Raw genomic sequence first — 27,015 nt, 5'->3', positions numbered from 1 at the left:
TAGCAATGTTGCAACAGCATTAATTCCTGACAGCTGGAGCCAAGTAAAAGTCTATTGACATAACCTAACAACCTACATTAGCGTCCCACAGAGGAGAGGAACTGACTGTGTCTAGAACGTCAAGTCTATTTATATCTAAAGAGGATTCTTATCAAACTACTCATTCAATATTAATTGGCAGTAGAAAAAAATACATAGATATGAATTCATTTTAGAAAAAAAAAATCTTAGCACTACGGCACCTGACGTCTCGGTTATGTTTTGCCCATGACTATCTCAGCTCACAAGAATGAGTGAAGAGGGATTGCTCTCGAAGTCTCTTCCCAACAGACACTGGATTGACCAAAAGGTAGTGACTGTTCTACTCCTGATCACTTAGTCAAGGGTGAGTCAGCATTGGCACAAAACCTGGCCAAATTCTTCACTCTGTATACTTCATAGATGCCTCATTTTAGCTCAGTCATTAAGCATTTTTTGGTGTGTAGTTTCCCATGTAACAAGCATACCTCAACAGAAAGTCACTAGTGTGGACCGGCCAAACAAAAGGGGAGGAGGGAGGCACTGGCTGAAATCTTTCAGCTCATATCTTGGCGACAATGGCAAGCACAGGACAGCTGAAGTTCTAGAATGCTTTGCTGTTAGAGCCAAGGCTCCCCAATATAAAACTTGCACTTATTCCATTTCCTACCTATAGGATCTCAAGACAGGGAGCTGCAGAACGAAGCCAGCTTATGGCAATACCTCTCACAGTAGATGACTCACATCAGTCACCCTTTCACCTACATCATTTCATAGTACTTTATAGCCATCTCTCACATGATATCAGAATTAGGCCTATGAGAACTGAGATTCCATAGTCCAGCAGTGGAGTGTCGGTATCAGAGTCCACAGCAATCATCAAAGCACGACTTCTCTCTCCAGCATACTCTATGTGAGACTGAGCCAGTGACCAATCCCCAAATGTACTTAATAGCTGCTACTGGACCTAATCTCTGGAATCAGACCAAACCTTTTTTTTTTAAACCCAGCTATACTTGATCACATCATCTAGGCAACAAAGTTTACTGTTCCACACCACTCATAATTTTATAAACTTATATCAAATTCTAGTTGTCACTTCTTCAAACTGAAGAACCATCCTCTATGATTGATCCTCTCTGTACTTTTTCTAGTTCTATCTTTTTTGACATAGGGCAACCAGAATTGCACACAATACTCAAACGTGTGGTGTGGTTGCACCATGGATTTAGAGAGGCATAATGATACTTTCACTTTCATTCTCCATTCCCTTCCAAATTCCTAGCATTCCAGTTACATTTTTTTGACTGCTGCTGCACTCTGAGCCAAGGATTTCAAATGTTTTATCCACAATGACACTGAAGTGTTTTTTCTTGGGTGATGGCTCCTAACTCTGAACCCCAGCATTTTGTACCTGTAGTTAGAGCTACTTTTCCCACTGCGTATCACATTCCACTTACTCATATTAATTTCATCTGCTATTTAAATGTCCAGTTCCCTAGTTTCTCAAGGTTCTCCTATAACTACTCACAGTCCACTCCTGCTTAACTTGTTTAAATAAAATTATGTCTACTACTACTATTTAACATTTCTATAGTGCTACAAGGCATACGCAGCGCTGTACACCATACACAAAAAAGACAATCCCTGCTCAAAGAGCTTACAATCTAGATAAGACAGGTAAACAGACAGAACAATTAAGAGTAAGGGAATAAAGAGGTGAGGATAAAGGGCAGGGCAAGTGAGTAGAGGTTAGGAGTCAAAAGCAGTGTTAAAGAGGTGGGCTTTAAGTTTGGACTTGAAGACGGTCAAAGACGGGGCTAGGCGCATCTGAATATTTGGGTGCTTATTTTCAAAGCACATTGACTTACATAGTACAGTAACCTATATGTAACTTTGTAAGGTTATGTGCTTTGAAAATGAGCCTCTTGATCATCTTGCTCATTGCTCCTTTTCTTTTTTTTTTTTTTTACAGATCAGTAATGAATAAAGGAAACACTGGTCCTAGTACAGATCGCTAGGGACTGATGCTGATGGAGTTTGAGGATCATGCAAAAGTTGGCTGTGTGCCACAAGGTTATGAAACCGGCTGAGCAACACTGCCCTAAACACGAATGCAATTATCAGTGCCATTCACCACAAGTGGCAGGTACCACTTGAAGATCTTTGATGCTACAGACTGCAGTGGAAATACACCCTATTATTTCAAGCAAAGGAGAATGCTTAAATATGGCTCTCTGCGACTCAGCTCTTTGCTGAAAGTGCTAGATAGTTCTTTTTTGTTCTGCTGGTTTTGGTTGTCTCACCTCGAGGTGTCCCAGATCTATATATATCTATATGTATATATAGATAGATATATTTTTTTGTACAGCGCTGCGTAACCCTAGTAGCGCTCTAGAAATGTTAAGTAGTAGTAGTTTTTTCTGTGACATCAGCAGTATTAAATTCTGACATTTTCACCCTCCCAACCCTTCCTCTCAGCAGGGCATGTGTATCTCAGGCATTCTGTAAAATATAGACTACAAACTTCCAGAAATAGTCCAACAGCATCACTCAAACACAAGAGGCAGACTGACACCATTCCTCCTCCACAAGATCATGGCAATTGTAAGGGAGGCTAGAAATGAAAAATGGTAATTCCTTTAATTGTCCCAGCACCTGCTATGTGCACTTCTAAAGCCCGAGGCTGCATAGGAGAGAACACGACTCACCAATCTAGAGATATTAAATAGAAGTTATTGATGCAGGCTAGGTGGACACAGGAAAGAACAAGTTAAAAAAAAGAAAAAAATATATATATAAAATTAAGTCACTAGTTTTTCAAGTCCATATTCAGCCGCAACAGTCAGCAGGCTTACAAATAAGGAGCCCTCTTTACTGAGCCGTGCTAGAGGCACGCTAGCATTTTTAGCGAGCGCTGTGTAAATGCCCATAATAATCCTACGGGCTTCTACACAGTTAGCACACACTACAAATGCTAGCACACCTTAGTATACAGGGCCCAAAGAATACCGAGTGCCACTATTTGGATAGGCAGCAGCTATTAAGCATGGACATTCAGCTGTTACAGATATAGCAAAAGGAAAGCACAAATAGGCCTTCAAGAATGGAATAAATCAAAAGTCCTTTAATGAATATACCCGACACGAGTCATGTTTTGGGGTATGTCCACCTGCATCAAGGGTCAGTTTCAGTAAGAAATCTTGAGAAAACACACAAATATAAAATAATGGTCCTCAATGATCTAAAACGAACCGTGTCCTCACTCTAACCTCCTCCTTCAATCTCCAACTGAGCTCCACCATCCCTACTCATCAATCTGGCCACTGTCTTGACCTCGTCCTCTCCTCTACCTGCTCACCCTCCAATCTCTGCGCCTCAGCTCTTCCTCTCTCTGACCATCACCTGATCACCTTCACACTTCATCACCCTCCCCCTCAGTTCCGCCCAACACTAACCACTGCTTTCAGGAATCTCCAGGCTGTTGACCCTCCCACTTTATCCTCTAGTATCTCTAATCTCCTCCCTTCCATTATGTCCTCCAAGTCTGTCGACAAGGCTGTCTCCACTTACAATGCCACTCTCTCCTCTGCAATGGACACCCTTCCACCATCCATCTCCCGTCCCACAAGGCGTACTAATCCCCAGCCCTGGCTGATCCCTTGCACCCGATACCTTCACTCCTGCGCCCGATCGGCTGAACGCCTCTGGAGGAAATCTCGCACCCATACTGATTTCATTCATTACAAATTCATGCTATCCTCCCTCTAGTCCTCCCTATTCCTCGCCAAACAGGACTATTACACCCAGTTGACTAATTCCCTCAGCTCTAACCCTCGTTGTCTCTTCCCCACCCTTAACTCCCTCCTCAAAGTGCCCTCCGCTCCCACCCCACCCCCCTCACTCTCTGCTCAATCACTGGCTGATTACTTCCACGACAAGGTGCAGAAGGTGAACCTCGAATTCACCACCAAACCATCTCCTCCTCTTCACCCTTTAACCCACTCCCTCAACCAACCAACCCAGGCCTCCTTCCCCTCTTTTCCTGATATCACCAAAGAGGAAACCGCCCATCTTCTCTCCTCCTCGAAATAAACCACCTGTTCCTCTGACCCCATCCCCACCAACTTACTCAACACCATCTCTCCTACTGTCACCCCCCACCCATCTGTCATATCCTCAACCTCTCTCTCTGCACTGCAACTGTCCCTGACACCTTCAAGCATGCTGTACTCACACCACTCCTCAAAAAACCATCACTTGACCCTACCTGTCCCTCCAACTACCGCCCAATTTCCCTCCTACCCTTCCTCTCCAAGATACTTGAAGGGACGTTCATAGCCGTTGCCTTGATTTTCTTTCCTCTCATGCCATCCTCGATCCGCTTCAATCCGGCTTTCGCCCCCTACACTCGACAGAAACGGCACTATCTGAAGTCTGCAATGACCTGTTCCTTGCCAAATCCAAAGGCCACTACTCCATCCTCATCCTCCTCGACCTATCCTATCACAATTTACTTCTTCCCACACTGTCCTCATTTGGGTTCCAGGGCTCTGTCCTCTCCTGGTTCTCCTCTTATTTCTCCCACCGTACCTTCAGAGTACATTCTCATGGTTCTTCCTCCACCCCCATCCCGCTGTCTGTTGGAGTTCCTCAGGGATCTGTCCTTGGTCCCCTTCTTTTTTCAATCTACACCTCTTCCCTGGGCTCCCTGATCTCATCTCACGGTTTCTAATATCATCTTTATGCCGACGACACCCAGCTTTATCTCTCCACACCAGACATCACTGCGGATACCCAGGCCAAGGTATCGGCCTGCTTATCCGACATTACTGCCTGGATGTCCAACCGCCACCTGAAACTGAACATGGCCAAGACCGAGCTTATTGTCTTCCCACCCAAACCCACTTGTCTTCTCCCTCCACTCTCTATCTCAGTTGACAACACCCTCATCCTCCCCGTCTCATTTGCCCGCAACCTCGGAGTCATCTTCGACTCCTCCCTCTCCTTCTCTGCGCATATCCAGCAGATAGCCAAGACCTGTCGCTTCTTCCTCTATAACATTAGCAAAATTCGCCCTTTCCTCTCTGATCACACCACCTGAACTCTCATCCACTCTCTCATTACCTCTCGCCTTGACTACTGCAACCTACTCCTCACTGGCCTCCCACTTAGCCATCTATCCCCCCTTCAGTCCATTCAGAACTCTGCTGCATGTCTTATCTTCTGCCTGGACCGATATACTCATATCACCCCTCTCCTCAAGTCACTGCACTGGCTTCTGATTAGGTACCGCATACAGTTCAAGCTTCTCCTACTAACCTACAAACGCACTCGATCTGCAGCCCCTCCCTACCCTCATCTCCCCCTAAGTTCCTACCCGTAACCTCCGCTCTCAAGATAAATCCCTCCTCTCAGTACCCTTCTCCACCACCACCAACTCCAAGCTCCGCCCTTTCTGCCTTGCCTCACCCCATGCTTGGAATAAACTCCCTGAGCCCATTCGCTAGGCCCCCTCCCTGCCCATCTTCAAATCCTTGCTCAAAGCCCACCTCTTCAATGTCGCCTTCAGCACCTAACCACCATACCTCTATTCAGGAAATCTAGACTGCCCCAACTTGACATTTCGTCCTTTAGATTGTAAGCTCCTTTGAGCAGGGACTGTCCTTCTCTGTTAAACTGTACAGTGCTGTGTAACCCTAGTAGCGCTCTAGAAATGTTAAGTAGTAGTAGTAGTCTTGAAACGCTGTTGTGTCCAACTTTTACCGACGTTTCAAGATGTGGTTCATTTTTGATTGTTGCTCGCTACCTTTTCCCTCATCTGAGTTCACAACTGCAGTTTATGCGCTGCAGCACTCTCAGATATTTTCCTCATCACTTTGTTACATAATTAATTGAAGGGCGGGGAAGCTCCAAGTGGGAGTTTTCCAGCAGTTTGCTCCGTAAAAAGTTTAAACTAATCTGTGAGTTGTTAGAAGTCTGATCTCCTGAAGTCACATTTGGCGAAACACTGGACCATGTAGAGATCGGCAGTGACAACTGGTTACAAACATTGGGACCTATTTGTTAGTTATAGTTTGATGAAAGAACTGGGACTGTGAGCATCTGCAGCAAGCAATATTGGATTTACCGTGAGTGAGCTCCATCTGAGTGCTGTTAGATCGTGAGGATTCTTCAACCAATAGCGTTTTTTGATTTTTGAGCTACATTAGCAGCAAGTGGAATTGGATTTAGCGAGAGTGAGTGCCATTTTCGTGCTGTTTGAACTCAAGGACTCTTCAAGCAACAGAGTTTTTGAAAAAATTGTTTAGCTGCAGCATTTTGGACCTTATTATTTTGATTTTGAACACTTCTATAGCATGATCACTCATCACTGCGCATTTGTTTATATTTTGAGCACATAATTGTTTTTGGTGGTCTCTTTAGTGACAATCTTCAAACAAGCTGAAGCAATTAGGAGCAACTCAATTAGTAAGAGGCCTTTTCATAAAAAGAAGTCTTTATTACTAAGATAGATTTGGTTAATAGATCGGTGCAATGACTGAGTGCAGTGTTATCAGCCACTGACGCTTTAATATTTATTTAGGTTCATTTTTGATTTACATACATTTAATCTCTTCTTTTTTAAAATATCAGCATGACTAATTGAAGACCATTATTTTATGTTTGTGTGTTTTTCAAGAGTTCTTTCTCAAACAACCCCTGACACAAGCGGGCATACGCCAAAACATGGCCCGTGTCGGGTATATTCATTAAAGGACTTTTGATTGTTCCTTCTTTCTTCTGTTACCCAGTTTAAATTTAAGACAGAAAAAAAGACAGTTATAGAATGTCACCACTTACATAACTTAATTGGTTAACTGGCGCTAAGTATCAATGATTGGCATTAACTATCATTAATTGGCTCTTATGTTAGGTGCATATGTTACAGGCCAAGTTTATAAAATAGGTGTCTAACTTTTATTGAGAGCAGCTGAAAAGGGGGTGTTGGACATGGGCAGAGTATGGGCAGGTCATGAGTGTTCTATGTTGGCATGCGCTTTATAGAATCCTGTCACGCACACAAGTGCTGCATTTAGGTGCCAAGATTTAGAGAGCAGGCGCAATTGGTCATGTCTAACTTTAAGAGTGCGATTGCTGGCTTACACTAGTGCACACAAGCCATTACATAATGCAAACATTCTGTTACAGAACATTGGCTTAGGGCTAGATTCTATATAACGCATCTTAAATGTAGGTGCATTGGAATAATATGCGCTACTCTATAAACCGCATTTACAGTAAGATGCGGTTTATAGAATAGTGCATAGGCTGGGGGAACACACGTACATTTAGGCAAGGTCATTTACACTCCAATGTATGCCCGCTCCCCTGAATTCTATATCAACGCGTGTAAATGTGACTGATATCCCCAACATGCCTACACTCTTCCCACGGCCGTGCCCCCTTTTTAGCTATGTGCGTTGGAATTTACTCATACTTCTTTTTAGAATATACCTAAAAAGAAGCATGTTTAAATTCTAATTATTGCCAATTACTGATAATTGGCTGTCAGTCAATTATCACAACAGGCCTGTTACTCGAGTAGCGTGCGTAAATTGGCAGCATGTACAGTTTAATGTGCACTACTCACTACACCTTACACAGAATCCAGCCCTTAGTGTGTAAATTTTTAGCACCCTTTGTACAGCTGCCTTCTATATGCAATAAGTCAAATATCCTCATTCGGGGCTGTGGAATGCTTTTTGTTTTGCACAAGTGCCATCCCCAACTCTTCCATACCACCCTATTCCTCGCCTATTGCATCTGACATCTCTCCTTTCCTGTCTCTCTCAACCTTTCCCCCCATGGTGTCAAGTATTTTTCTCCTTCCCTACTCCCTTCCCCCCATCTTATCCAGCATCTCTCTCCTTCTTAACCCCTCATAGTACAGCATTTCTCTCCCTCCCCCATGATCTCCAGTACCTCTCGCCTTCCCTTCCCCTTCAGCAGCTCTCCTTCCTTTCTCCCACCCCCATGCCTGTAGTGTCTAGAATTCCATCCCCTGGATCTCCCAGCTTTTTCTCTCCTTCCTTCACTCTCAATCCCCTCATGTTCTACACCATCTTTACCATCCCCCCATGGTCTCTAGCATCTCTCTCTTTCCTTCCCTTCTACTCCCCCTGACTGTGGTGTCCCGCTTCTGTCTCCTTCCCTCTCTCTCTCAATCCCCATGGTCTCAAGCACCTTTCTCCTGCCTTTCCCCTCATGTCCCATAGTCTCCAGCATCTATCTCCTTCCCTTCCCCTCGCCGCTTGTGATGTCCAAATTCTACTCCACCATGGTTTCCAGTATCTAACCTTTCCCTTCTCCCCCCCCCCCCCACCTATGGTGTCCAGCATTCCACCACCCTCTATGGTGTCCAGCATTTCTCTTCTTCCCTCCCTCTCAACCCCCTAAGGTCTCCAGCATCTCCCCCCTCCCCTGCCCGCCTTCCCTCCCCCCTCTGCCTGTGGTATCTATCATTATACCACCTCCTTGGTCTTCAGTGTCTCTCTCCTTTCCTCCCTCTCAACTCCCCCATGGTCTTCGGCATCTATCTTCCCCTCCCTCCTTTCCTTCCCCATCTCCTTCTCTTCTTCCCCTCTGCCTGTGTGTCCATCATTCAACCCCCCCTCCCCATTTTCAGCATTCTGAGTTGTCATTGAAAAGGATTTCTCGACAAGATGTACCTAAGGGCTCTTTTCTTTCGCCTATTCTTTTAAACTTACATCATGTGCAAGTTGGGCCGTTGGCAAGGATGTTGGATACTTGGGGAATTCATTTCCATTTTTTTGCCGAGGACATCCATCTTGTTGTTTTTATGAAAGATAGTGAAGAGGAAATCAATTCAGAGTTTAATGGCAGACTTCAGGTTCTAGTGGAATGGATGTGATCAAATGATTTAGTTTTATACTCAGCAATATGGCTCTCACATAGAAATAACTTTTTGAGGGTTTTGCCAAAAATATGTGGTCACTCTTTACCTCTTCTCCAGAACATAGCTATTTTGCGTGCCAGATGTGACAGTGCCTTGTCTTTCAAATCACAGATTAGACAAGTTGTGAAATCTTGTTTTTATTATTTGCATATGTTGAGACAAATGAAGTCTATATAACTAAAGATAACCTGTTAAAATTAGTAAATGTTTTTATTATGGCAGACTAGATTATTGCAATTCATTGTTGATTGGCTGTAGTAAAGCTAGTTTACAGAGATTACAACTTGTACAGAATATGGCTGCACACCTGGGCGGATGCATTCCAACTAAAACTTAACGCAGAAAAAAAAAACACGTCTTGTACTCACCTCACAACACAAAAAACTTCTCCACCATAATGACACCATACTGTTCTCTTCCCATCTCACAAAACGTGAAAATCCTTGGAGTTACCATTGATCGAAACCTCACTCTCGATACCCACGTGAAGAATACGACAAAAAAGATGTTCCACTCCATGTGGAAGTTCAAAAGAGTAAAACCTTTCTTCCCGAGATACATCTTCTGTACCCTAGTACAGTCATTGGTAATAAGTCATCTGGACTACTGTAACACACTGTATGCTGGCTGCAAAGAACAGACTATCAAAAAACTCCAAACAGCCCAGAACACAGCCGCCAGACTCATATTTGGAAAAACTAAGTACGAAAGTGCAAAACCCCTAAGAGAGAAACTTCACTGGCTCCCAGTCAAAGAACGCATTGCATTCAAGATCTGCACAATTGTACACAAAATCATTCACGCAGACGCCCCAATCTACATGCTAAACCTCGTGGACCTACCTCCCAGAAATGCCACAAGGTCATCCCGCAAATTTCTCAATCTGCACTTCCCCAGCTGTAAAGGACTAAAATACAAGCAGATGCACGCCATTACCTTCTCTTACATGAGCATGCAGTTATGGAATGCACTACCAACAGACCTGAAAACAATCAACGAAATAACCGACTTTCGCAAATCTCTGAAGACATATTTCTTCAACAAAGCTTACAAAGAGAACCTACAGACCTACTAATCCACTTCACCAACCCACCCAGATATGAAAGTTCACCTTCTACACTTACCCCCTTAATACTTCCTTCCTTCTTCCCTTACTTAACCTCTGCACATTATTAATTGTATCTGACATCCTAGAATGACAATGCCATAACAAAACTATGTAAGCCACTTTGAGCCTGCAAATAGGTGGGAAAATATGGGATACAAATGCAATAAATAATAATAATAATTACTAGTGCCAAAAAACTGAGCATGTAACTCAGATTTTGTACAAACTGCATTGGTTGCCAGTTTTAAGGCATATTGAGTTTAAGATAATGCGTCTTGTATTCAAACGTCTGTATTTGGGTTGCCTGGTGTATATTTTTGTAGAAAAATAAAAGTACTTATTTTTGCGGGCATTGCTTTCTTCACAAAAACGACTTCAATTGCCTGGTTTTGATTGTCATTAAATTATCAACCAGGAAGCGTGTGTTTTCAGATGTTGGACTGCTTTTATGGAACACTTGGACTAGATTTCAATTTCTTATTATTATGCCTTTCATAAATTCTTTAAGACTATTTCAGCAACTTTACAAACAATGATGGACTACAAGATGTGTAAGCATTTTCGGTGAACTTTATTTTGATGAGATTGCAAGAATGGAAGGATTGTATCTGTACTAATATTCAGGAATGCATTTGTATTAATATTTAGGAATGTATTATATTAGGTCACTTAAAACGTGTTTGACTGTTGTAAATCAGTTTGACACTGATGTATTTTGTAGTATATCAAATTATTAAATCCGATCCCATCCATTTCTTCTCTTCCCTGCTGTGTCCACGAGGTATTTATTCTCTTACCAAGCTCCCCTGGGGCGGCAACTCTATAAGCTACATTGGAGACATCGCACAGCAAGCCCAATGCAGGCCTTCGAATGCTCAAGGCCTGTCAGCTCCTGCCCCCTCTGAACTTCCTATTTCGGAGGGGATGGAAGCTGGCTGGTCAGCCTTGAGTATGTGCAGATGCAAGGTAAGAGAAGCAAGGCCTCCTGAGAAGAGAGGAAAGGTAGCAAAAGTTTGGGGGTGCCATGGCACCTGTGGCTCCCCCTGCTCTGGGTCCTCATGCCACATCAGCACTATCAAGGTAATGCAGGAGCATTGAAGGAATTTGAATAGAACTACCAGTAATGCTGCAAAACAATCACAGATAGGTGTCATAGATTTAGTAAGTCCCTTTGAATATTGGCCCATTTGTCTTTTCTAGTCAGCACTAGAGCAATCTAATACAATCCATCACTGTTTCCAGCACAATATAAAATTTCATTATCTAGAATCAGGAAAGGAATGAGGTTAGATCACCACTTCCATCATGCAGCCACCACTGGGTCCCCTCAAAGAGCAAACCTGAATATGCATATTACATCTTATGAACTCCAAAAGGAAGCTTTCTTTGGCATGATGCAAGTACTATGGCAATCGTTAGCAGTAAATTTGAGAGCCCTTATGTACCGCAGAGGCAACCTTCTCTAGCCCTGCTCAGCACACATCGCGACCACATGAGAATGGGAGCACCGCTGCGACTCTGGACGTGCACGGATGACCTCATCTGGAGACATTTAAGAGAAGCTACTTCTGAGGCTCCGATCCTGCCCTCAGCTACCGCAGCCCTACTCAGGGTACATCATGACTACGTGAGCAGGAGAGCACCCTCAAAACTCTGGACACGCACAGATGACCTCTTTGGGAGACATTTAAGAGAAAACACTTCTGAGGCGTGGTGACAAAGAGGTGTGCCAAAGAAGCATGACTCTCCCCTTTGTATGCAGCTCCAAGCCAACTTAGAAAGAGACCTAAACACACAGGAACAACCGACACGAAGTACAGATGACCATGATGAAAGTAAGTAAGAATCACCACGGAATCATGACAACTCACAAAATATTATACCAGATGCTGCTAATACTGTCACTGCTCATCCTTACAATCAGCACCTCCACACTCATATCCTATGTGGGGACAAACAGATGATACTGATCCTCACACACCACAGTTGGCACTTGAACACCCTCACAGGGCTTGGACTAACACACTCCAAAAGAAGTCTAATGGGCACTACATGTGAACTCAACCCATCAGTGAACCAGATCAAAGGAAGAAGCCAAAACAAATCCAGGAAGCGCAACCAAATACAACTGTCCAAGATTTCAGCAGAACCCACTAACAGGACAATTGGTTACCTATTCCCATCAGATATATCAATGCACGATCAGTGCCAAAGAAAGCAGAGATAATCAGAGACTGGATCGAAGAGGAAAAACTGGGCCTAGACTTCATCGCTGAAATATGGCTGCGTTCCAAGGATGACCCAATCTTTAATGAAGTATGCCCTCCGGGATACAAAATATCCCATCAGACCAGGACACAGAAAAAACAAGGAGGAACAGCAGTCATATACAGATCCTTCTTCAAGACCGAACCCATTGATGAACTCATAACCTCCCAACTAGAAATAACCACTATCAAAAATAAAAGATGATTCACTCATGGGCCACTTACACGTCATCTTAATCTGTAGGCCATCGGGAAGCTGGAAAGAGGCCTAATCAGACTTCATGAATTTTATTTCAAATATCTTGCTCATAGGTGACATTAATCTTCATCCAGACAACACGATTGACAAGAACACCAGGGAGTGCAAAGAATTCTTAACAATGTGGGACTTCCACACACACACCCCCAGCACACCCACATTAAAGGACACACACTGGATCTTCTTACCTACAGATTCACCACCAACCAAGACCTTTCAGTGGGTGCAGTGCAGAAAATTGGAAAGCAGATGGCGAAAGCGTAGAGATGAACAGTACAAACTTGCATGGAAAAAAGCTATCAAACCCTACAAGGTGAGTATAAGACATGCAGTGGGAACTGACTATAGAAACGTAAAGAATTTTTAAGGGCTAATTAACAGCCTAATAGACACAAAGCCTGTGACATCAATGGATGAGACCCCCTTATCTGCATTCAACTTAGCAGAACACTTCAAAAAGAAGATCACTGACCCAAGACAGGGACTAGTACAAGACAACAGAAACTTGGAACTGTACATCAAAGCATTGGAAGAACAGCACACAGGAGTCATAGCAGACAAAGTCTGGACTTCGTTCACCCCCCCCCCCCCCCCCCCGCACACACACACTTGAAGCAATCGCCCACTCTGTGAAGAAGTTCTCAAAAGCCTATTGCATGTTAGACATATGCCCTAAGTAACTAATGATGGATACCCCGACATACTTCATAGCCCAAATTCATTCCCACATATCATGCTAACCAACGGCCTATTCCTAACAGAGAAAGACAGAATAGTATTGATCCCAATCCTGAAGACCATGCAAAGAAGCAGAAACGAAGTCTCAAACTACAGATCTGTGACCTCCATCCCCCTAATGACCAAGGTAATGCAAGGTCTGGTCACCAGACAACTAATGGACTACCTCAACAACTTCTCCATTCTCCACACCTCCCAATCAGGATTCAAACCACAGTTCAGCCTGGAAATGGTACTCAGGACCTTACTGGCTAATTTCAAGAGAGAAATCAGCAAAGGCAAGAAAATCCTACTTCTACAATTCGACATGACAAGTGCTGTTGACATGGTTCATCATCAAATCCTGCTCAGACTGCTGGATAAATTCGGCATAGGAAATGAGGTGATGCAATGGTTCAGAGGCTTCCTCACATCTAGCTCCTACCAGGTCAAAATGAATATACCCCCCCCATTGGTTCACTGATCTCACCTACAGTGTTTAACATAATGATGATTCCACTAGCAAATACACTAGTGGGCTTCAACCTGTTCATTTACACAGGTGATGTGTCCATATACATTCCGTTCAATCAAGACACTCAGAAATTAACATCTTGGTAACCCGAGGACTGAATATTTTGGAATCCTGGGCCATGTCATGCAAACTCAATCTCAACAGGGATAAGACTCAATTCTTACTACTCACATCCATCTACTGTACAGAGGACTTCTCCAGCATAACCTCGATAAGATCACTTACCCAATAGAAGACAACCTGAAAATCCTAGGAATCACACTGGACTGCAGCATGTCCTTCAATGAACAATATCATAACAAAAATGTTCCACACACTGTGGAAATTGAGGCACATCAGAAGCTACTTTCCAAGAGAGGTCTTCTGGATGCTTGTACAAACCCTAACCCTAGCATACTGACTACTGTAATAGCATTTATGCCGGCTGCAAGGATGTTATTCTAAGAAAACTTCAAATGGCACAAACCACCACCACACACCTGATTTATGGAAAGTTGTGCTTTGAAAGAGCCAGCTCCCTGCTGCAAGCTTTGTACTGACTTCCTGTCCAGGCAAGAATTACCCTCAAGCTCTGCATGCTGGCATACAGCATCATTTTTGGCCTTACGCCAGAATGTTTGAACTCTGCCTTGTTGTGTGTTTATGTAGATTGTTGTAAGCCACATTGGGCCTACCCCTGGGTGGGAAATTGTGGGATACAAATGCTATAAATAAATAAAGTCAAACCTAATAAACCCTACCACTATGCAACATACACACTGAAGCATGGAGCTACCTCACACTCCACTTCCCCAACTGTCAGGGTCTATGATACAAGACAGTCTACTCATCAGGATTCACCTATGTACTAAGAGCAACTATCTGATCTTCCGTAAGCAACTGGAGACCCACTTCTTCAAAAACTCCTTCCACAAAGCCCCATTATGAACCAGCTAGAAACTGACATCTCTTTAGCTCAGTAACGTCCCCTCAACCTCTAGCCTAGACCCAACCTCGCACTAGCTTCTACGAATAGATATCCCTCCTCCACCCCGAACCCTTACCCTGCCTCTATTTGGGTATCCCTGTTTTATTGTAACTCCCTCATTCAATGTAAGACACATTGAAACAATACCAATTGGAAAATGTGGGGTGGAAATGCTGAAATAAAATAAATATTCTATAAACCCTGGTTTAGGAGTGAGATTTTATTATTGTCAAGGTACAAAACTAGGCCAATTTGGCGAACCCCCCCCCCCCCCCCCCAGTAACTTCAAGATCTTAGCAATGCTTTTCTTATGTTCTTATATGTGGATTGGAGGTTTGGGGGTGGGTGCATAGACTTGAAGGCCATGAAAATGAGGAATACTGGACCTGTATAATGCATAAAACTATAATTTCTTAATGTATTCCTTTCATGTATTGCATGAATAAAGTTCTTTAAAATGATTGAAACAAAAAAGAAAATATTTATACAAAAAAAAGGCAAAAACAGTAAATAAGACCAATGGGCCAATGCTTAGAACACAGGTGCAAAAGGAAACAGCGCCAGAAAATACTGCCAACCAGCGCACAAAAATAACTTAATGCTCAATGTTAACAGCATGCAAATTATATGCGTGTTGTGCAAGGGAGAGGTATGTGCCTGGTATATGCGCACAAGAGTTTTGCAGTAAGCAAAGCTCTTGTGCGCATGCCCATTCAGACACACATCAGCGCTGTTCTGCTTCTTAAATGTAAGCTTTTCAAATGTTGTTTTTCACTTGAAAAACTTATATTTAAGTTCAGAAAACAGGTGCCAATGTGTACTTCCACTTTCAGTTTTACTCAGACTCCCACAGATTTGTTCCTCACCACCGGCGCTCAGAGGCTTGCACGGGCTTCTTTTCTCTTTCAAATAAAATAGAACTAGCAGATTTTTTAAAGGAAAATCATGAGAAGTCTTCTCTAACCCCTCAACACATCCTCAGCACTTGTGGTAAGTTTCCAGTGTAAGGGCAGGGTTTTTTTGAATTATGTTTCACTGAGCATTGGGTGAGAATTGAGCCTGCAAATAGGTGGGATAATGTGGGGTACAAATGCAGTAATGACCTCATTTACATCCTTTGGCCTACATTTAAATGCAATCTGCGCTAATCTTTGGCACCATGTTGTTTCCTGCGCTAGAGTCTACTGTGGACATTAACGCTGGTGCCAGTCCAGAGCCAACACCTCTAGCGCCGGCGTTAGGTTTTGAGCATCAGCCCACAAGCGAGGTAAAGAGAAATGAAAAGATGTTACCTTTGAGGAAAAGATTAGTTTTGTAAAACAGTGAGACAAGAAAGAGGGACGGACGGAGACCTCAAGGGTACAATAACATAATGGTGGCTGCCTCTGAAGCTCCCAATTTTCACTCTGGCTGCCTTCAAAGAACAGCAAGAGGCTTTGTCTGTGCACAGTCATGCCAGATGTAGCCAGATCTGTAGCAACCAAAGTAATAAACCAGCTCCCAAAAGATCAGACGTGCTCAGTTTGCAGTGAGAGGCCCATTTTCAAGAGGAGGCCCCAGTCATTAAAGTAAGGTTTCATCCTAGCCAGTTGGCAGAGCTAAAAGCACTCTTCCAAAGGAGTATACACTGCAAGGAGATTAGGCACACAAACAGTAGAAATTCTTTGTTGTGCTACATACTCATTGATATATACAGCTAAATTCATCTATTAAAATTGTTTGCTATCTTTCAAGGGAATGTAATGCTACAACATAGGAGTTAACACCTCAAAGGCAAGGGTTTAACACCTCAAAGGCAGCAGTTAAAGTGTAAACATATAAAAAAAAACAACACAACAAAAATAGTCACCTCTTCAAAAGGCTTTGGTGTGAGGAGAAGGTATGAACCCTGCTAGCCCAAAGATTTTGTTGTTCTACTGAAGCTACTTCAGCTCCAGCCTGGATATCAATCAGAGGGGGGGGGGGGGGGGGGGGGGGGGGGGTGGCTAGGGAGGCCCAGCAGATTGCCTACAGTTAGAGCAGGTTTAGGCATCTAGATTTGACATTCTTGCAAAGCTCATTTTTATCTTGGTCACTTTTAATCCTTTTAGGAAAAACTTCTTAAAAAAAAAACAATAGAAAGAAAAAGAAAACTTGGCAACTACCTCTAGAGATTAAGGACAGAGAATGCTCCTATGTGATGAAAGGGCTAGGCTGGAAGTCCTAATTAAAGTTTAATAAAGGCTAGCTTCGCACTCATGCCTCACAATAGCATAAATTGTGGAGTGACACCCTGGAGTCAATATTACACTTCTGAATTCTTCATCCTGGACTCCCTCGCCTCTAAAATGAGTAAAAATCATCATAAAACAAGCAAACCAAGGGATAGATTTACTAACATGTCAATGCATTAATGAAGGCCTCCTTATTGCCAGATGGACCTAAAATAATGCACATTAAATCTAGTCCCAAGTTTTTTCAAGCCATATGTTGTAGGAACAGATCAGCTCACAAAGGCTAGAAATCACCCAAGCAAAGTTTTCAGTCTACCCATCCAACACAACACTGAAGAAGCCAAGTGAGAACTTTTAATGAGATGTGTATACCAACTAAAAGTGAACCCTGGGAGACCAGCCAGTGAAAAAAACAACAAAACACAGCAAGGGTAGTACCCATGAAGGGCTCATCCAGTAGGAAAGACAAAGATCTCAGTCACAATTTCTATGACAGTACAGAGCAGCAGTTATCAAATGTTCTGTGGCTCTGACTCCATTTGCTCAGCCACAGAAAGCATGTGGCTTCCTGGAGATGCAGGGCCAAGGAGGTTAGATTGAGACAGGAGATGGCATTAGCTCACCTAATCCATTATGTGGGCTGAATCCAGTAGGCTGAGCTTGCTGGCATTTTAGTTCACCCAACACAATAGCAAATGTTATTGAAAACTAGTAAAAAAAAAAAGGCCCGTTTCTGTTTTAAAGGAAACGGGCGCTAGCAAGGTTTTCCTCGGAGTGTGTATGTTTGAGAGAGTGTGAATGTGCGAGTGTGTGTGACAGAGAGAGAGTGAAACTGGGTGCGAGTGTGTGTGTGAGAATGAGAGTATGTGCCAGGGTCCCCCCTCTCTCCCAGTTCCAGGGTCGTCGTCCCCCCGGTATGTCTCCCATTTGCAGGGGTGTCCCCCCCTCCTTCCCAGTTGCAGGGTCCCCCCTCCTCACATCCTCCCTTTTTCCCAGTTGCAGGGTCCCCCCCCCCCTCCATCCCTTCCTCCTTTTTTCCCAGTTGCAGGGTCCCCCCCTCCCTTTTTCCCAGTTGCAGGGTCTGTGTGTCTCCCCCCTCCTTTTGTCCAGTGGAAACAGCTGTAAAAACGACAATGAGAAGCAGCTCCTAGGTTTCCTTTTTTTTTTTTTTTTTTTTGAGTGTATAGGAATGACGGCTGCTTTGGGGAGTGGAATCAGAGATTAACCAATGGGCTTCCTTGCTTACCATAGACTTGCTTTGTTCACTTCCACTCCTGTCTATTGAACATCCTACAGCATGTCATAGGTTTGCTTGCTTTCTTTTGAGTGAATGGGGATGACAGCCGCGCTGGAATCGGACCCGCTGCACTTTCCCTCCCCCCTCCTCTGACTTGCCACTACTGGACTCCGACCTGAGCCCTCACCCGCCTCCTCCACTCCCTGTCCTCCCTCTTCGTCCTCTCCGACACTCGTTCGCCGTGTCGCCGCCCTCCCTCTTTGTGCTCTCCGATTGAGGGCGGTTAGTTCTATAGGTTGGCAGGCAGTCTGCAGCGATTCCTAGGCAGGGGGAGGAGTAGGGAAACATGCGGAGCGTGTTTCCCTACTCCTCCCCCTGCCTGGGTCGCTGTTTGCTGCTGGCTGGGTCGCCGTTTGCTTGGATCTCTGTTTCGTGCTGGTTGGGTCGCGTTTTATTGCTGGGCATCGGGCTGGAGGCGCAGTCAATCAGTGGCACTTCAGGAATGACGTCACTTTTATCTACTCCACTTTCCTGAGCAGCTCTGGCTGGAAACCACGGTTCCAGGCAGCCTCAGAACGTTGGAGGTGAGAATTATTATATAGGACAATAACAAAGGATTATTAGAAATAACGGACTGCCTATGTGTGGTCCATCTGTAAAAGGTCAAGCTGTTCCAGTTAGATAGGCAGTGCCTTAAAAGAAGGAGGATAAAAGATATTTTTACTTATTTTTTGTATTTATTTTAAAGCTTCCCATCCTATATAATAATTTGCACCTCCATCTGGATGCCTGGGTTTGTAACACATTTTCCATTGGTCCGCCCTCATTTCCTGTTTGCGGAAGGGCGGGACCAGAGGCAGAGCTGAAACAGACAGCCAGTCATTGACTTAGCGGTAAAGTCTCACGTGGTAACTGGGTGGTAATGACCTATGCGTGTCAAATGCCACTTCGTGTGCGTCCGATACGAGTGTCCAAAAATAAAAATTATTTTTCGGCCGTGCACCAGAAATGAAATTACCGCAAGAGCCACACAGTAGCCGGGCGGTAACTCCATTTTGGCACACATTGGCCGCACGTAGATGCTTAGGCAGCTTAGTAAAAGGGTCCCTTAACAAAATTAAGATTAGCATATATACCCAACTGGGCATTTAAAAGTCTGTCCTGTAATGATGCCACATGTTCAGAAATCATAGCCATAATTATAAACAGTTATTCAAACATTATCACATACATCCATACACACATTGCAAAAGTAAACAACAACTTCTACAGAGTACATCCAAAACTTAATTTTTACTTCCTCATTTCCATCTTCCAAAATTCTAGACAGCAGATGCACAGATCAGCAGGATCCAAAGCAGTCCAAAACAAAGTTAGAAACAACACAGTTTATACCTAATTGTTCAACCACCCTTAGGATTCACTTTTGGGTTTACAAAGTGATACCATGTGCATGTAAGGTATAGATAAATGAATTAAAACAAAGTTTAAAGCAAATACCCATAAAATGTAATACTTGGTAGCAATAATGAAACAGTGATGGAATATCCACATAGCAGGCAGGCAACAGATTTAATTTCCCACCAAACATAATTAACTTTGCATGAACTTGGCGGCTAATAGTGTGAACTGAACAATGTTGGGATATTTAGACTGACTCTGGACAGACCTTCTGCATAAAAGAAGCTCTTCTCTCATTTTTCAATATCTCTCTGTGAAATAGTAGTAATAAAAGAAGCAAGTGCATTTTTATAATATACCACTGCATTCCACAAAACAAAAGGAGCAAGTTCCCATATACCATCTTTTTCTTTTGATGTATGCACAGGGGAAAAAAAAAGATGTTAAATGCTCTCAGGTTTCAACCTAATTAATGTCAAAAAGAAAAAAATAAACTTTGTACTTATAAACAGTAACTCTGATTGTTGAGCACCTGATTCACCCAACATATCTGCTTTGGTGGCCCTTTACTAGATGAAAACATCTCTGCAGGAATACAGGGAGTCCCTATAACCAGCCCCTCCAAATGACACAATGATTAGAACTAATTACTGATCTAACAGATGAAACCAATACTTCCTCTGTGTACATCTGTATGCTGCACAAACAGGCATGTTTGAAAATTTAAGCAAGATCAAATAAAAACGCTAGCAAAAAATAAAGGACAAGGTGGATGCAGTAGAGTAGCTCATAGGTTTGTTTGCTTTGTTTTAGTGTAGGAGGATGATGGCTACGCAGGGGAGAGGGAAAGGAAACTTAACCTCCTTGGCTTCAGCTTTTTGATGTCACCTCATCTCCTGTCTCAATCTAACCTTCTTGCATGGGTCAAGGATGTCTTAGGGAGGGCCTGCTCAGGTTGTGACCCCCAAACCTGTGTTTGGGGTTGTGACCCACAGTTTGGGAATCCCTGGAATAGTGGTATGAAAAACCAGTGAGTGTCCTAAATCTACAAGGAGGAAAGGTTTGAAAACCTTGTTAGATCAGTTTTATATTCAAAGTCGATAGAAAATGTGACAGCTCTGATACATCAGTTTTCTTGGTTACTCTTTCCTCCTTCATCCATGTTTACAGATTTTGAACTTTTTTTTTTTGTTGTTTGTTTTAATGTTTCAACACCTCCCCTCCCCAGCTGCACTCTGGCAGTCTTTTACTAAAGCTTAGGTCATGGGCCCTGCTGCAGATAACTGAAGCTAAGCTTTAGTAAAAGACCCCCTCAGTTTTCCTCCCTTGCCCTCTATCATGCTCTCCACTATTAAATTGGCTAATTTGACACCTTGATTTTCTTTGGGCCAGGCCTTTTACAGTCATCTCATTCACCCTTTCACTTATGTTATAGAACCAAAACTGATTTTATTTTAAAGACTTATGTTTTATGTTTATTAGATTCTTGACACACTGCCTTTCTGTGGAACAAAGCAGTTTACAGGAATGGAAATATGTTGTTTACACCACCCTGACTTGAAAATAAACTTGCTGGTTTATTAGTCCATTTTTTTTAAGTGACCAATCCATTCCCTGTTCACATGGCAGTAGGGGGCACACAGAATATGCACTCCCCTCCTCCTCCCACAGAACTAAAGCAGCAGCTTGGGGTCAAAGCCCCTACCCCAGGACTTCTTAAACCTTTCCTGGAGATCCCACAACCAGTTGGGTTTCCAGGATATCTGCAATGAATATACAGGAGGCCACCAGTAAAGATGTTATTTTCTTTCAAATTTGTTCTTTTACCTATAAATGTCTGCATGAGTGGGACCTAGAATATTTAGAGGATGTTTTGCATTTCTACGCCCCTGGTCGCAATTACACTGATAGCAACAAGTGCTACTAACAAATCAACAATACCCTTTAGTTAAATTAGAAGTTAAATGGTGAAAACATATTTCAATGTTTTGTTCCAACCCTCCAGAATGCTTTGCTTATGTCTCTTAGGTTAGAACCAGAATATTTGAAAATTTTGAAAATTGTTGAAGCTAAACTGTTTAGGGAGGTTTTTTTTTTGGGGGGGGGGGTGGGGGGATAGAAACTCAAAAATCAGCAGAACTATGTAGGATAGTAAGATGCATCTTTTTTAATATTATAAAACTACTTAAGGGCACTGCCACAAGTGGTATACACAAATTCAATAGTAAAGAAAAGTGTTTCCAATGTTTGCTAATTTCTCTCTTGTATACTTATTGGGGATAACATGAACATGCAAGTGGTCACATCCAAGACAGATTTGGGATATATCATGCCTTACCTACACTTACTTCATGTCTAGAGAGGAAGTTCTAAGGGAGAAGGAGCATAAACACTCACTCTCCTCCTGCAAAACCATGGCAGCTCAGGGTAGCTACATGCATGAAATGGAGAGCCTGAAGTGAGAAAGGGGAAGAAGCAGCACTCAAAGGAGGAAAAACAAAGTCACCACATAATGATATTTATCCTCAACTGATAAGTCTCCAGTATACTTTTCAAGCCCCATATGTAGTACTATTAGAGCAGAGCTTCCCAAATTATAGGCTGGGACTGAAAATGAGGTCACAAAATACAATTTTCTTAGAGCTGCATTTCGATTAAAATTTGTAATCATGATTAATGGTATTCCCCCCCCCCCCCCCCACACACATACTGCAGCTCCTTGTGACTCTGAGCAATGGAGGGTTAAGTGACCTTTCCTGAATCACAAGAAGCTGCAGTGGGAGAAGAAATGAACATGCGATTAGTCACAATACTATTACTATTTAACATTTCTATAGTGCTACAAGGCATACGCAGCGCTGTACACCATACACAAAAATGACAGTCCCTGCTCAAAGAGCATACAATCTAGATAATAAAAATTGTAATCTAAATGCAGCTCTTATTAAAATCCCTACTCTGGGCAAGTCACTTAACCCTCCCTTGCCCCATGTAAGCCGCATTGAGCCTGCCATGAGTGGGAAAGCGCAGGGTACAAATGTAACAAAATTAAAAAATTAAAAAAAATAAGTCTGTAAAACCCCAATTTAGCCACAGATATAACCTGTATATGAACTGGTGCTGGATAATTTGCACAACTATATGTGTCCCTTTAAAAAAAGAAAAAAATTAGAGAAAGTGATTGAGGCAACCCACCCTACTGCACAAATGATAATTATTTAAACGTGTCACAATAACCGGTCAAGTACCCTGATGGAGTTTCCCACCGTCCTGCCTTTTTTGTGTTTAAAGATCGAGAGGCCATGTTGAAGAACATCGCTTAAGAAGGTAGCTGAGCCTCTAAGTCAATGCAAGGGGCAGCTCCTGGCGCAAACCGATGCAAGAAATGCATTTTTGGAATAGAAGCTTGCAATGCAACAGCATCCTCCTCTTCCATAAAATGTGAACCTCACTGCATTCAGTGCCCCTCCCCCACGCCGGTGCAGAAGTATTAGGCACCCTAGGGAAACCTTCAATCTTGCACGCCCCCCCCCCCCCATAACTTTAATCCCACTTGCCCTCTTCAACAAATCATCAACAAACTGTATTTCCACCATTCACAATGTATTGTAAGCCACATTGAACCCGCAAATAGGTGGGAAAATGTGGGATACAAATGCAATAAATAAATAAATAAAAATATTACACGCCAATTTCTCTGCTGCCAAAAGTGACTTTTGGGTGCTCTTTTGTGCCCCCCCCCCCCCCAATAAAGCAGCTGCCTAGTCCGGACGGATAGGGCGGCCCAGCCCTGCCTCTTCCACCCCCGGTAGTGTCTAAATACCAAAGGGGCATCTAGTGCAAAGCTAGTGAGTGACCTTGCAACTTTAAAAGGCAAATATCTGACCCACCTCCCGAAATCACGGAGGCTGTGTAATAACCGTTTAATTCCATCTTCACCCCCACTTCTTCCCAAGTTCCAACCTCAAACAGATCGGTTCGCAATATTCTTTTCAGGAATCCGAAACTCGGAAATAGATACATTTAATCTCACAGAAAAACTACAAAGTTGCTTCAACTACTTCACAATAGGAGTGTTTTTGTTTTGTTTTTTTAATTGCTCGCCCCCTCCTCCCCAAACTGAACAATTAGATTCAATCTTAAAGCTGCACTTTTGCAAACCACATTGGCTTTCTGAGGGTCTTCTTAAAAACTTAAGCCACATTGAGTCTGCAAATAGGTGGGAAAATGTGGGATACAAATGCAATAAATAAATAAATAAAACTTAATTCAAGAATCACACACACAATGCAGTAAAATCAAATTAAATAACGTAAAAAACCCCACATCTGTTACCTATTTTCAACACACAAATTGCAAGAAAACGAGACTAAATCGCAGGTCGGGAAAAGCTCCTCTTTACTCCTTAGAAAGTGCCTCTAATGTTCAGGAGATAAACACGTTCCGCACTAAAGAGCCCCCAGGTGGCTCGGCTGGTATGGGGTTGAGCTCATCCTAAATCAAGCATCACTTCCAAAGCTAGAACCTTTCCTGGCCTCTCAAAGTGGCGTTGGCCTGCTACAAAACGTGAAGAATCGGGAACAAATGAATAAAGTAAACCCAACAAAAAGTGGCTCGATTTTAGTAGCAGAAGCGAACAAAAGCACCCCAGAAACCTTTCGTAACGTGCTAAATGTTAACAGGGGTCCCTCCTCCCTTTTTTTCTTTTGAGAGCAAAAGCAAACAAGACAGATCCCTTGGCTTTCCTAATTTGGTGAAATTTACCCACAAAAAAAATTCATATTTTTGTACCATGCACGATCTAATGAACTCTGGAGGGGTGTTAACTGAAAAATCGCATCCCTTCTAGAGAGTCGCGATCCGCTCCCCCCACCCCAAAAAAAAAACTTCTACGACCTGAACTCCCTCCCAAAAGGCTATCCACAGAAAAAGAATCGGAAACACGAGGTACTAAACTACAGCCGATTGCACTTTATTTCTAACAAAAAAAAAAAAGGAGGGGGGGGGGTCGGCCACATTGCAGACACGGAGGGGGCTCACTCGTCTCCCCACACGCTGCGAAACAATTCCCTTTTTTTTTTAAGGATAAGGACCAGGAATCAACACCAACGCTACATACTTGGGACTCTGCATATATAAGATTTTTAAATACATACCTTTGTCTGCCAATAAAAACTGCTTCTTCCTGATCCGGGTGAAAAACAGATTTTTAATCCATAAAAGGGTTCTAAAATATATACAAGTCCTCAAAATGTAAGAAAATATCCCTCCTCCCCCCACCCAAAGACCGAGTTTCTTGCAGGAGAATAAAACACCGCGTCCAAGTTTTAGGGGTAAGAACAATGGAAGAGTTCAGGTGTCTCCCCCCTCCTCTCGCTACTTGGGGTGGGAAGTGGGGGAGTTACTCCATAAAAGGCATCTTGAGAATAAAATATAGAGGGGCTTTACTCCAGCCCAGTATCCGCTCGCAGGGTGGGTTCATCAGTGCCCTCCAAAGGGTCCCGCGGATAATTTCAGCGCCTCTCTCCCTCCTCCAACTCTTTCAAGGAGAAACGGGGGAAGCCTCTGGTCACTGCGTGTTCGGGAGACGGATGGATGGGCAAGCAGCAACACCGCTACGATCAGAAACTTTTCTCCAACCCTCTGCTGCTAAGCTGCTCCAGCTCCCTCGCCGCCCAGGCATGGACAGACACACACGTCCTCCACTCCTCACTCTTGCTCCCGCCTCCCTCTCCCTGCTGGAGCTGACTCTGAGCCCTGCAGCCACTCAGCGCCAGCTCACAGCCCTGCCTTCCTAGCACTGCCTTCTGGGGGCTATAGTTTCCTTAGCATTCTCCAACTTTCTTCTCTTTTCTTCATCCTGGACAAACTCTTTTCTTTTTTCTTTGTAATTTTTTTTTTTTTTTTTTTTTTGGGGGGGGGGGGGGTAAAATCTTTTAGAATCCTTCCTTCTTTCTGTCTGTGTACCTTTCAGGATAGTCTGCTAACTCTCCTGTTCTCAATAACAACTTTTCCTGCCCTTAACATTATCCACGAATTTGTAACCAGGATTCACAAAACAGATTGTACTTCAGATGAGGTGGGCGCAGGTTGGGGGCCCGAAGAAAATCTCTGATAGGCTGAGGTATATTCCTACCCTGGGGGGGGGGGGGGTGCAAAAGTCCACCTTCAAATAACAACCAGCAGTCTCAGTAGGTGGACTTCAAACTCTCTTTTACTGGATTAACATCAAACCAACAAACAGTTTGAAAGCCATCATTTCTTCAGTTCAAGTGCATAAGAGGCCAATACATCTGATCAATGTTCATTTTATGCCTGTCCCATCCCAGATTAGGCATCCTCTGGCTGGTGGGTGGGCAAAGTTCTGCCAGGAATGGGGCTCCTCCACACCCATTTCCCTCAGGCCTGGGGTGTCTTTATCTACCAGGCACTCCTTTCTTCTCATGGTTCCCCTTGACAGGGACCCAATTTAGACCCCCTCTGAGGTTTCATCAACTAGCTACATCAGAGTCCACCCACTCAGTTCAAGACTCCCCCTCCCCCGGTACTCAGGGTCTGGGCGGAGGTAAGGCAACCAAAGACCCCCATTCACAGTCCCTTTCATTCCTTCTGCCCTACCTCCAGAGGCTGGGCTCACCCTATGTCCACCCACCAGGCTAGATTTATCAGGCCCCATTATCATCCTGACCCCAAGATAATCCTTCCACCTCTTACCTGCAACAAAGGCATTTTCCTGGGGGGAGTCACATAGATCTCCTTTTACAAAGCCATGCTAGTGATTCTGGTGCTGCAAATGCAAAACATCCCACAGGAATTGAATGGGCTTTATTGCATTTGCCGTGCCAGAATCGCTAGCGCTGCTTCGTAAAAGAAGCCCATATTGTTTTAAAGGTAAAAACATACAATACACTCACTGTAATGTAATACTGTGTACCGTTCAGAGGGGAAAGCAACTTTTTTTCTGGAGGGGGGGGGGGGGTCCTGCATTCATCCTGATCTTTTGGGCTCCTTGCTCAATCAGAACCAGCCTCTGTTGAACTATGGCACCTCTTTCATAACTAGTTGGAGTTTCCAGTGGCGTAGCTAGGTGGGGGGCGCCAGGGGAGCGGCCGCACCCCCAAATGGAGTTCTGCTGGCACTGGCACCTATTTTTTTCTCATCATGTTGCATTGAAAATGTGCACCGGCAGAAGTCCACTCTTGCGCCGCTTTCGCTCCCCCCACACCGTCAACCTGGCTCCGCTTCTGGGAGTTTCCCCCTATTTTATACCCCCCCCCCCACCACCACCACAACTAGCTCAGCCTAGTTGTGGCAGCAACAGTCTGGCAGGGAAC

The 27,015-nt window shown here is 43.6% G+C and overlaps 1 protein-coding gene across 8 annotated transcripts in view; it reads right to left on the bottom strand.

Moving 5' to 3' along the window:
* Positions 1-25,550, bottom strand: part of FGFR1 (fibroblast growth factor receptor 1) — a 189,482-nt gene extending 163,932 nt beyond the window's left edge. For 3 of the 8 annotated variants that reach the window (XM_030201914.1, XM_030201918.1, XM_030201916.1), the window contains exon 1: positions 24,838-25,550. The gene's annotated coding sequence lies outside the window, so the exon portion shown is untranslated. The remainder of the gene's footprint in view (positions 1-24,837) is intronic. The other 5 variants (XM_030201917.1, XM_030201920.1, XM_030201919.1 and 2 more) reach the window with 2 other exon arrangements.
* Positions 25,551-27,015: the final 1,465 nt, after the last annotated feature.

This window comes from Microcaecilia unicolor, chromosome 4 (genome assembly GCF_901765095.1).
Source record: "Microcaecilia unicolor chromosome 4, aMicUni1.1, whole genome shotgun sequence".
NCBI classification, from domain to species: Eukaryota; Metazoa; Chordata; class Amphibia; order Gymnophiona; family Siphonopidae; genus Microcaecilia; species Microcaecilia unicolor.
This window is presented reverse-complemented; position numbering and strand designations above follow the sequence as displayed.